The sequence below is a fragment of the Psammomys obesus genome, unplaced genomic scaffold, assembly GCF_907164565.1.
Source record: "Psammomys obesus unplaced genomic scaffold, mPsaObe1.curated_primary_1811, whole genome shotgun sequence".
NCBI lineage: Eukaryota > Metazoa > Chordata > Mammalia > Rodentia > Muridae > Psammomys > Psammomys obesus.
Genome location: NW_026596125.1, coordinates 10,849,573 through 10,859,589, shown reverse-complemented (window position 1 = coordinate 10,859,589; position 10,017 = coordinate 10,849,573).

The window sequence follows — 10,017 nt, the reverse complement described above, 5'->3', positions numbered from 1 at the left end:
AAGAAAGAAAGAAAGAAAGAAAGAAAGAAAGAAAGAAAGAAAGAAAGGAAGAAAGAAAGGAAGGAAGGAAGGAAGAAAGAAAGAAAGAAAGAAAGAAAGAAAGAAAGAAAGAAAGAAAGAAAGAAAGAAAAATGGAAAAACAAAACAATGGTAGAGCCAATATGTACAATGGTTTAACTTTTATAATAAGAAAAAACAGAAAAAAATTATATATATATACACACACACACACAATCATATTTACATAAATTACAGGAGGAATGAAAGGTATATAAAAACAGTCAACTCCATTGAAACTGATAAAAACTTTGTAGATGAGAGCTAGGAGAAAAATGAACATTTAGTTCATCTATTTTTTTCCTGAATTTTTAAATATATTACAGAGTCAATGTAGTAAATATTACACAAACCACTTATAGAACAAGAACAGTTATCAAGGCACTGAGATGTGGCCATAGTCTTAAACACATTTTGTCATTAAAGAAGACAGTAAGATTGACTTCCAGAGTGGTTGAACCAATTTACATTCCCACCAGCAATGGAGGAGGGTTCCCTTTTCTCCACAACCTCTCCAGCATGTGCTATCACTTGAGTTTTTCATCTTGGCCATTCTGATGGGTGTAAGGTGAAATCTCAAGGTCGTTTTGATTTGCATTTCCCTAATGGCTAATGAGGTTGAGCATTTCTTTAAGTGTTTCTCTGCCATTCGATGTTCCTCTTTCGAGAATTCTCTGTTTAGCTCTGTTCCCCATTTTTTAAGTGGATTACTTGGTTTGTTGCTTTTCTGCTTCTTTAGTTCTTTATATATACTGGATATTAGCCCTCTGTCAGATAAAGGGTTGGTGAAGATTCTTTCCCAATCTGTAGGCTGTCTATTTGTTTTGATGACAGTGTCTTTTGCTTTACAGAAGCTTTTCAGTTTCATGAGGTCCCATTTATTGATTGTTGCTCTTAGAGCCTGTGCTGTTGGTGTTCTGTTCAGGAAGTTGTCTCCTGTGCCAATGAGTTCTAGGCTGTTTCCCACTTTTTTTTCCAGCTGATTTACAGTATCTGGTTTTATGTTGAGGTCCTTGATCCACTTGGACTTTAGCGCTTTCTCAGACAACTAGGAGTAGTGCTACCTCAAGACCCAGCTATACCACTCCTAGGTATATACCCAAAATTTGCTCAAGTACACAACAAGGACATTTGTTCAACCATGTTCGTAGCAGCTTTATTTGTAATAGCCAGATCTTGGAAACAACACAGATGTCCATCAACGGAGGAATGGATACAGAAATTGTGGTATTTTTACACAATGGAATACTACTCAGCAATCAAAAAGGAGGAAATCATGAAATTTACAGGCAAGTGGTGGGATCTAGAAAAGATCATTCTGAGTGAAGTATCCCAGAAGGAGAAAGACAAACTGGGTATATACTCGCTTATATAGACCTACAAGACATGATAAACATAATGAAATCTACACACCTAAAGAAGATAATCAAGAAAGTGGACACAGGCGAAGGTGATTAATCCTCATTTAGAAAGACAAATGGGAAGTGCGTTGAACTTATGACAGGAGTCTACCACAAAAGGCATCTGAAAGACTCTACCTAGCAGTGTTTCAAAGCAGACACTAAGACTCATAACCAAACCCTCGGCAGAGTGCAGGGAATCATATGAAAGAAGGGAAGTTAGTATGATATGGAAAGGATAGGAGCTCTACAAGGACCAAATATATCTGGGCACAGGGTCTTTTCTGAGACTGACATTCAACCAAGGACCATCTATGGATATAACCTAGAACTTCTGCTCGGAAGTGGCCCGTGGTAGCTCAGTAACCAAGTAGTTTTCCAAAGTAAGGGGAACACGGACTATTTCTAACAGGATCTCATGGGCAGGCTGTTTGACACCCCCCCCCCCAGGGGAGGAGCAGTCTGTTAGGCCACAGAGGAGGACTTTGCAGCCAGCCCTGAAGATACCTGATAAAACAGGGTCAGATGAAAGGGGAGGAGGTCCTCCCCTATCAGGGGACTTGGAAAGGGGCAGGGAGGAGACCAGGGAGGGAGTGTGGGGTTGGGGAGGGAATGAGGGAGCGGGATACAGCTGGGACACAGAGTTAACAAAATGTAACTAAAAAGAAAAAAAAAAGTATAAAAGAAAAAAAAATAAATGTGTAGATGTAAAGGAACTCATAAAATTGAAATATATGCAGAGGTATGCAGGGATACATATGTATGTATGTACATGATTAAATATTTTAAAATGTAAAAAAAAAAGAAATATGAACCAATTGGATGTATCAACTACCTCAACTTTTTACACCACATGTTAGAAATGTCTTTCTGAATTTAATAAAAAATATAAAATGTTGAAAAAAAAAAAAAAGAAGACAGTAAGTTGAAGGGATCCATTAAGAATTTATGTTTTCTTGGATGTGATCATATTAACACATCTTCACCCTGGTGCCTTTGTGTTAAATGAATATCTTAATATTAGAAATAAATTATTTAAATATTTTCCTTTTTTTTTTTTAAGATGGAGTTTCTGTGCATGTGTGTGTAGCCCTGGCTATCTTGGAACTAGCTCTTTTGACCAAGCTGTCCTTGAACTCATAGAGATCCATCTGTATCGACCTCCTGAGTGCAGAGATTAAAGGAATGTGTCAGCACTTCCTCACCTGTTCTTGTTAATCATTCAAGAGTATAACCTTCATGCTATCTTTAACCTGAAGCAAATCTAGTTCAAAGTTAGAATAAATAACTGTAGTATAAAATACAAAGAAAACTCAAAGAAAGGTAAGCTGGAAATTCTCCACTCTCCTCTTCAGCCCTGGCCTCTAAATCACGAGTTCTTAAAATTCAACAGAAGAAGGCAAAACACGCAGTTACTAGTACAATAGCAATATCTTCCACAGAGGAAATGTGCTGATGAAGAAAATCCTTGCTGGACAACCATGTAGACAATGCGATTTTAAGGTCATGCAATTCCTGCAAATTCTTTCGGCTATATTAATCTAGAGTATGATAAAGAGTGAACACTTAAGAAGACTCATTATTCTGGCCTTTGGAAATGGTTGTTTCTGAAGGTTAGATCCCACACTTGAAGCCCTGGGATTGGGGTAGTCCAGAACATGAGAATGAGGGTTACTCCTGTACTGAAGATGCCTACAGAGCTACCATAGCTGTGTTGCAAGTGCAGGAGAGCCTGATAGCCACTTCTCTTCATGATAGTGCTGCCCTACTCATTTTGGTTTTACCATGCCAGAAACAAACAGAAAAAAGTTTCAGACTTGCTGTAATCATGAAACCATGTCATCTAACTTTATTTCATTCAATTAGCTGATGTATATCAACATCTGACTTAGGACATGTATTCTTTCTTAGGGCATGCCTATAACAGATAATTTAACAATGATATAATATGAAATAGATTCTATTGTTATCTTCATTTCAAATATATGGAAACTGAGAGTTGTGTAATAACATCTTGGCCAATCACATAAAAAAAAAAAAATTCAACTACAGCCTTGTCCTGTTCTCCCTGTCTAATTTGGAGAACAAAAAACAGATACTAATAATGACCTAGTGACAGAAATACAAGCTGTGGAGCTAGCTTACCCAAGTCCTTAACTCAGTCTCCAGAACATCATATAATTGTTTTAAAACATTGTACACGATGGCACTTGCTTATAATCCAAGTTCTAGAAAAGCAGGAATAGGTTGCTCACTGAGAAGCTGGTCTAGCTTAACTCATGAGTTTCAGGCCATGCCAGTAAAATACTCTGCCCTAAAACATAAGATGAACAGTCCAAGAAAGGGCTGCCAACATTGTCTTCAGAACCTCTTTTTAATCTTACACTCATCACCTGACAAAGACAGGAAACCTGGTTAAGACATTAGAATAGAGAGATTTGGGCAAGGTAGGGGCCCATTCACCTGATGCTCTGTGTCTCAGACCTTCTCTTTAAGCACCATGTTTAGAGGAGCTTTCTCCAAACCCTGACCAGGGATAGAGAAAAAGAACTGCTGGCATTCTTTACGCTCAGCCCCAGGGCTTTTTGCATTTCATTATCCACTCATTTATTTATTTAATCCATGTGATGTAAAAACAAATGGCCCTGACAGAATAACACTGGGTTCAAGGATTTTGAAGACCTATAGAATTCCAAAATGAGAACTGATCTTCACATAGTAAATGAAAATTTTCATTTTACCTTAATTTATTTTTGTCTAATAAGCATATTTATATACATACGATATACATGTATATCAATATTTTCAATACATGTAGTCATATATTCAGGCAGGAGGATTTTGTTAGTTATATATAATTAATGTTTATACATTAATAATACAACCTTTTAATTATATATAATAATGTAATTGTTAATTTTGTTTCTGCATATAGTTATTCCTAATATACCAGTGATGATCAACACATTTGCTAAAATAAAACCGTGGTATATTCCCCTCATTGAGAATGCTAGGACAATTATCTTTCATTTTAGTTCAGGCAGTACATCACTTAAAACTTCATAATGGAAATGTTTGCTTTAATTTTTGTTGCTTTTGAAATGAAAATATAATTGCATCATTTCCCTCTTTCCCCTTCTCTCCCTGACCATAAATACAGCTGTGCAATCCATATAACTGTAGGTTTATGTATATGATTTCAAGGGTGACTATCTTGTATTACATAACTAATTATTGTGCTCCATCCTGAAAATGATTAATTCTCCCACTCTCCACATTCCTGAATTGCCTGTAATTGTTTTCTTTAGGATTGGAGTCCTGTGGAAATTTCCCCTTCCTTGCTAATATGTCTATTGGTATTCAGCTCTTCATGAAAGCTATAACCATGAGGTCTCAACAACATGGCTGCCTACACTTGTTCACTTAAAAAACAAAACAAAACAACAAATTTAAGAAAAGGCTCCAAGTTGTTTTCAAAGGCAGAAGGTTAACTAGTGACGGCACACGGCTTTGCCTCCTAAGTGCCTTTTTTCCTGATTTGGTTGTTCTAACTTGGGCTTACTATGTGTTTCTTTCTGATGAAAACAGAATTTGTTTGTTTTTTTTAGGCTAACATGTCTCTGTTTTGAGGGTAAATATCTGGTCAAAATAGCAAGCTGCGTTCTCCAGGAGCCAACTGATGATGGATTTGTTTCGGAAATTGATTTGGCAGTAACTTTTCAAATCATCACCTGTGGGAATTTTTTTTTTTTTTTTTAAAGACTAGGAAAACTGAGTATGCATATAAACCCAGCAAGAGTCTTATTAGACTCTGCCAGGTACTTGGGCTTGTGGTCCTTCAGTGCTATCCATGATGGCTGACCTAGAGTCATCAGTCCCGGAATAAAGGTCATGATCATGGAAAAGGAATGATTTAGAGTGTGGCAGCTCCTCTCCTGCTGAGCGACTTTCTGCTGGTTCGATCTGTTCACAGTGTGGATATCAGCGGAGCAAAAAGATCTTCATGAAAGGGGAATCCAGGGACAAACTCTGTCCCAGTGAACTATAGTCACACACGCCTGAACACCTCTGTGCTGACTAAGGTGATTGTCATCTCATGGCAGTGCTTACAGGAGCTGCTCTCAGAGTGTCTGAAATAATGCCGAAAGCGGATTGCAGCAGAACGTGGCTAAGCCGAGGAGCACTCTAATGGGCCTGAGGATATAGGTGGTCAATAATGGTTAAATTTGTATTTAAACTGTATTAGGGTCCTTTGTTTCAGCTTCCTCCATCCTTGTAATTATGTCTCTCTTTTTAAAAAATAATATATATTTTTTATTAATTACAGTTTATTCACTTTATATCCCAGCTGTAGCTCCCTCCCTCGTCCTCACCCAATCCCACCCTTCCTCCCTCATCTCCTCCCATGCCCCTCCCACAGTCCACTGATAGGGGAGGTCCTCCTCCCCTTGCCTCTGACCCTAGCCTACCAGGTCTCATCAGGACTGGCTGCATTGTCTTCCTATGTGGCCTGGTAAGGCTGCCCTGCCCCCACCCACAGGGGGAGGTGATCAAAGAGCCAGCCACTGAGTTCATTTCAGAGACAGTCCCTGTTCCCCTTACTAGGTCACCCACTTGGAGACTGAGTTGCCATGGGCTACATATGAGCAGGGGTTCTAGGTTATCTCCATGCATGGTCCTTGGTTGGAGTATGGTCTCTTAATCATGTTAAAAGCAGAAAAGCTCTGTGATGCCCTTCCCACAGGGAGAGTACAAACATATTTCCTTCAGTCTGCTTCTTTCTATTTGGGAAGAAGGTGTTGTGTTGTTTGTTTTAAACACACACACACACACACACACACACACCTTAAAATACCAATAACACATATGAAAGTGGTTTATTATTAAACTGGTACTTTGTGGACTGATACTTCTTAAAGGAAGTTTCATCCTTTTTACATCAACTCTTTCCTGAGAAAAATTTCAATTTTCAGTTCACTTCAAGTAGACCTTGGGGTCTCAGATGACAAATAAGATAGATAGAAGATAGAAGAATCTATCTTATCCCAGACACATTACTGGTTAAGATATAGTTAAATTCTTTTTCATTTTATTAACTTTTTCTTTTCACTCATTCTGAACTACAACAACAAAATTGGTATTTGCACCACTAATTCCAAAAGTAGATCATCCTATTGCAACTTTTTGTTGGTTTTCTTTTGGATCCCTAAAGCAAGGTATCATCATGTACCTCAGGCTTGCTCACTACTCACTGTATAGTTCAAATTGGCCTCATACATATGGTAATTCTGTCTTGGTTTTCTGAATGCTGAGACTGCAGGCTAGCCCCACAGGGCCCAACTCTTGTTGCACTTACATTTAAAGATGAAGATACCATTTGTGTATGTAACTTACACAAATATTGTTCAGTCCTTGATGGAGTAGGCATTCAAATCATTCCTTCTAATACCAACTTTATAGCAGAGGGGTAAAAGGTCTGAGCTTCCTTCTTGATTTTGAAAACTCACCAATCTCTGAGCTTAAAAATTCACCAATCCCTGACCTTGAAATCCCACCAAACCCTGGACTCTTCCTATGCTCAGGACTTAAAATACCACCAATCCGCACCCTGAAAATTTCCACTCTGGAAACTTTTACCCACAAGAAATCCTATATGAGCTTGCCTCATGCTCATTTTTTTCCTGTGTCTTGACTGAGTAGAAACAGCCTCCTTCTTGTGTCTTTCCCAATAAATCTCTTGTGTGAGGTTTTTTTGTATCATGACTGCCAGGATACCTTTCCTTTCAGATGTGGAATGTTTGCACTGGGAAAACATTTTCCCCAGAGAAGCAGCACTTACACTGGGAAACCTTTCCCCTCAGAGCTGTAACACACATAGGAAACATGGTATTCTCTTAGTAACGAAGTAGACATTTTAAAATTAGCAACCTTGCAGAGAGAGCAGAATCTCCTTGTCTAAACTATTCCACTATCACAGGAAAAAGCTGACTCAGCCTACTGGGTTTGACAGCAACATACATGCTTACAGCAAGGTTCGGAGAATTCCAGCTTGGCAGTTCTATGACTGATTGATATTTGGCAAATATGAGGTGATAAAACTTGATTGTGTCCAGAGGGTCAAACTGTAATTGTTTTACTCAACCTATTATAATGGACACCTGGGTAAACTGAAGGTATTCATGGTTAGCCGTTCCTAGGGGTGATGGTCAAATATTACTGGAGGTGAAAGATCAAAGCACATTTTGTTGTTTTTTTTCTCATTTTTGAAACCAGTTTATGCCCAGATCATTTACCATTTAGACATAGTTTGTTTGTTTGTTTGTTTCTTCAGGAATGGGGTTACACGGGCCTCACAGAGACTTGAAATCATGTCTAAGAAGAATCCAGGGCACAAAATACACTTGAGGTAAAAGGCACTGTGCCTTTTTTCCTAGAGCATCTCTCACAGATTTCCAAGGCATTTTCACCATGTGTCATTCTTTTAACCATGTTCCAACATTATATGATGGCTGTAGTAGTGGTAAATATTATAATTATTATTTAATTATTATGTATATATAAGAAAGCATATATGAAGTGATATTGTCATGCATATACTCATTATATCATAATATATGTTATTTTATTACTCCTCTTAAAGACAGAAATTCATTGTTAATGTTATTCTCATTTTAGGGAGAGTCAACTTTGTTTTAGAAGGCTTAAATGACCAGTCCATGGTTCTGTATATAAGGTATGTTTTCAGAACCAGATAAATGGACAAAAAAGCAACTGTGAACCTCAAATTTAGACTGAAATCACTTGAATCTTGCAATCAGAGAGTAGGAGGATTTCATGCTGGCCATTACAAACAGAAAGTGATAGTTTAGAATCATGTCTGGTCTGCTTTCAGTACTCAGCTGGTTCTGACGTTGAATTAGAAGTGAAGATATTACTTGACAATAGATTCTTATCTGTCTTTCTGTTTCTTTTCCCCCTCAGATTTTTCCTTGTAAGAATGATTGCCATTTTCCAAGTAGTGATTTTTTTCTCACAGCATTCAATTTTAGTTTCATTTTTTTTCTTTTCTGTTTCTCCCCTCCCCTTTCTTCTCCCCCTCTTTGCTTTTATTCTTGTTTTTGTTTTTAATTTGAAACTTCTACTCCATGTCCTAATAGGAGTGTAGTGGCCTTTGAAGGACTACATTTTAATGACATATTTGTTATAATAATGAGGTAATAATGAGATAATAAGAATCAGAGGCCTCATATTCCTCTGTTCGAATATGAATCTTATACAAAGCAGTGACAGTGAAGCCTCTTAGTTATGTGGCATTTCCTATACCTCTTGCCTGTGCTGCAACCTCACCAGATCGCACTCTCTAGGAAAATGTTTTAGGAGTTAATCAGACTCACTCTTCATATTGATAATTTAATGGGTGTATCTTTCAGGGAAATTGACATTAAGATAACCACACGTTATCTATAGTGACATCAACGATGATATTTTAATTAAAGATATACTTATTTAATGACAGAATTATAGACAAAAAGGCTTGTTCTTAATTTGCATAGGATGTGTAATACAAGATATTAAACTTTTACCATTCCAAAGTCTATTTGCTTTCTAATCTAAAAACAGTATTTATCACCCAAGTAGTGGAATCCATCTGAGTGGAAGGCACACATAGATTAGAATGTCCTCAGTCAGTGACACTGTCTACTATGCTTAAAACCACACCTCATTCCAAAGATAACATTTCTTTCTCATTCAACTCACACAGGTTAGCATTTACCTGACTCCAGAGGGTGCAGAGGACAAGGGGATTTATCAACTCTGGGTTTTGCAGAGGGATGCTAGTTCTGTAATTAATAGTCTCTGTTACAGAAACTGACTGGGCATCTTCTCTGGGTAGACGACACTTCCCTTCTTCAGTGAGAGTAGAAGAGGGACCAGATGTCCTTTGTGAGGACGGAGACCCCTTTTGTAGAATGTAGTGATTGCTGAAATTCTTCAAATATATCTCATGAAAAGATCCATTGTCACATCCAAAGTTCAAAATGTTGACCATCACAGTCACAGGAAACTTTTCACAGCTCCAAACTATTTGTAATGTATAGTTGGGGTGTAGTCCTTACCCCATTCAGAAGTGTCACAATTCATGACCTCATACTGCCTTCAGTAAATGAGATTTAATTCTGAATGTAATGAATAAGAATATTTGGGAACGGAAGACACCAAGGTAACAAGACCTTCTAGACACAGGAAGACTGGAGTGCATATGCACTCACAAAGACTGCAGCAGCATGCACAGGGTCCTCACAGATCCAAAACACATGGGGTTCCAGCAGCGAGAGAGGGGGAGCAGGCTCCCATCCCAAACCTAGAAGTTATCTCCAGTTGATAACCATGTGCAAAGAAAAAGTTAGGGTTTGTTTATTTGTTTTGTTTTTTGTTTATTGTGTTTTTTTTCTGATGGACACTGACCTAAAATGGAAACCACACTTAAAGGTAGGCTCCATGTCCATGTCTGATGGACGCTGACCTAAAATGGAAACCACAGTTAAAGGCAGGCTCCATG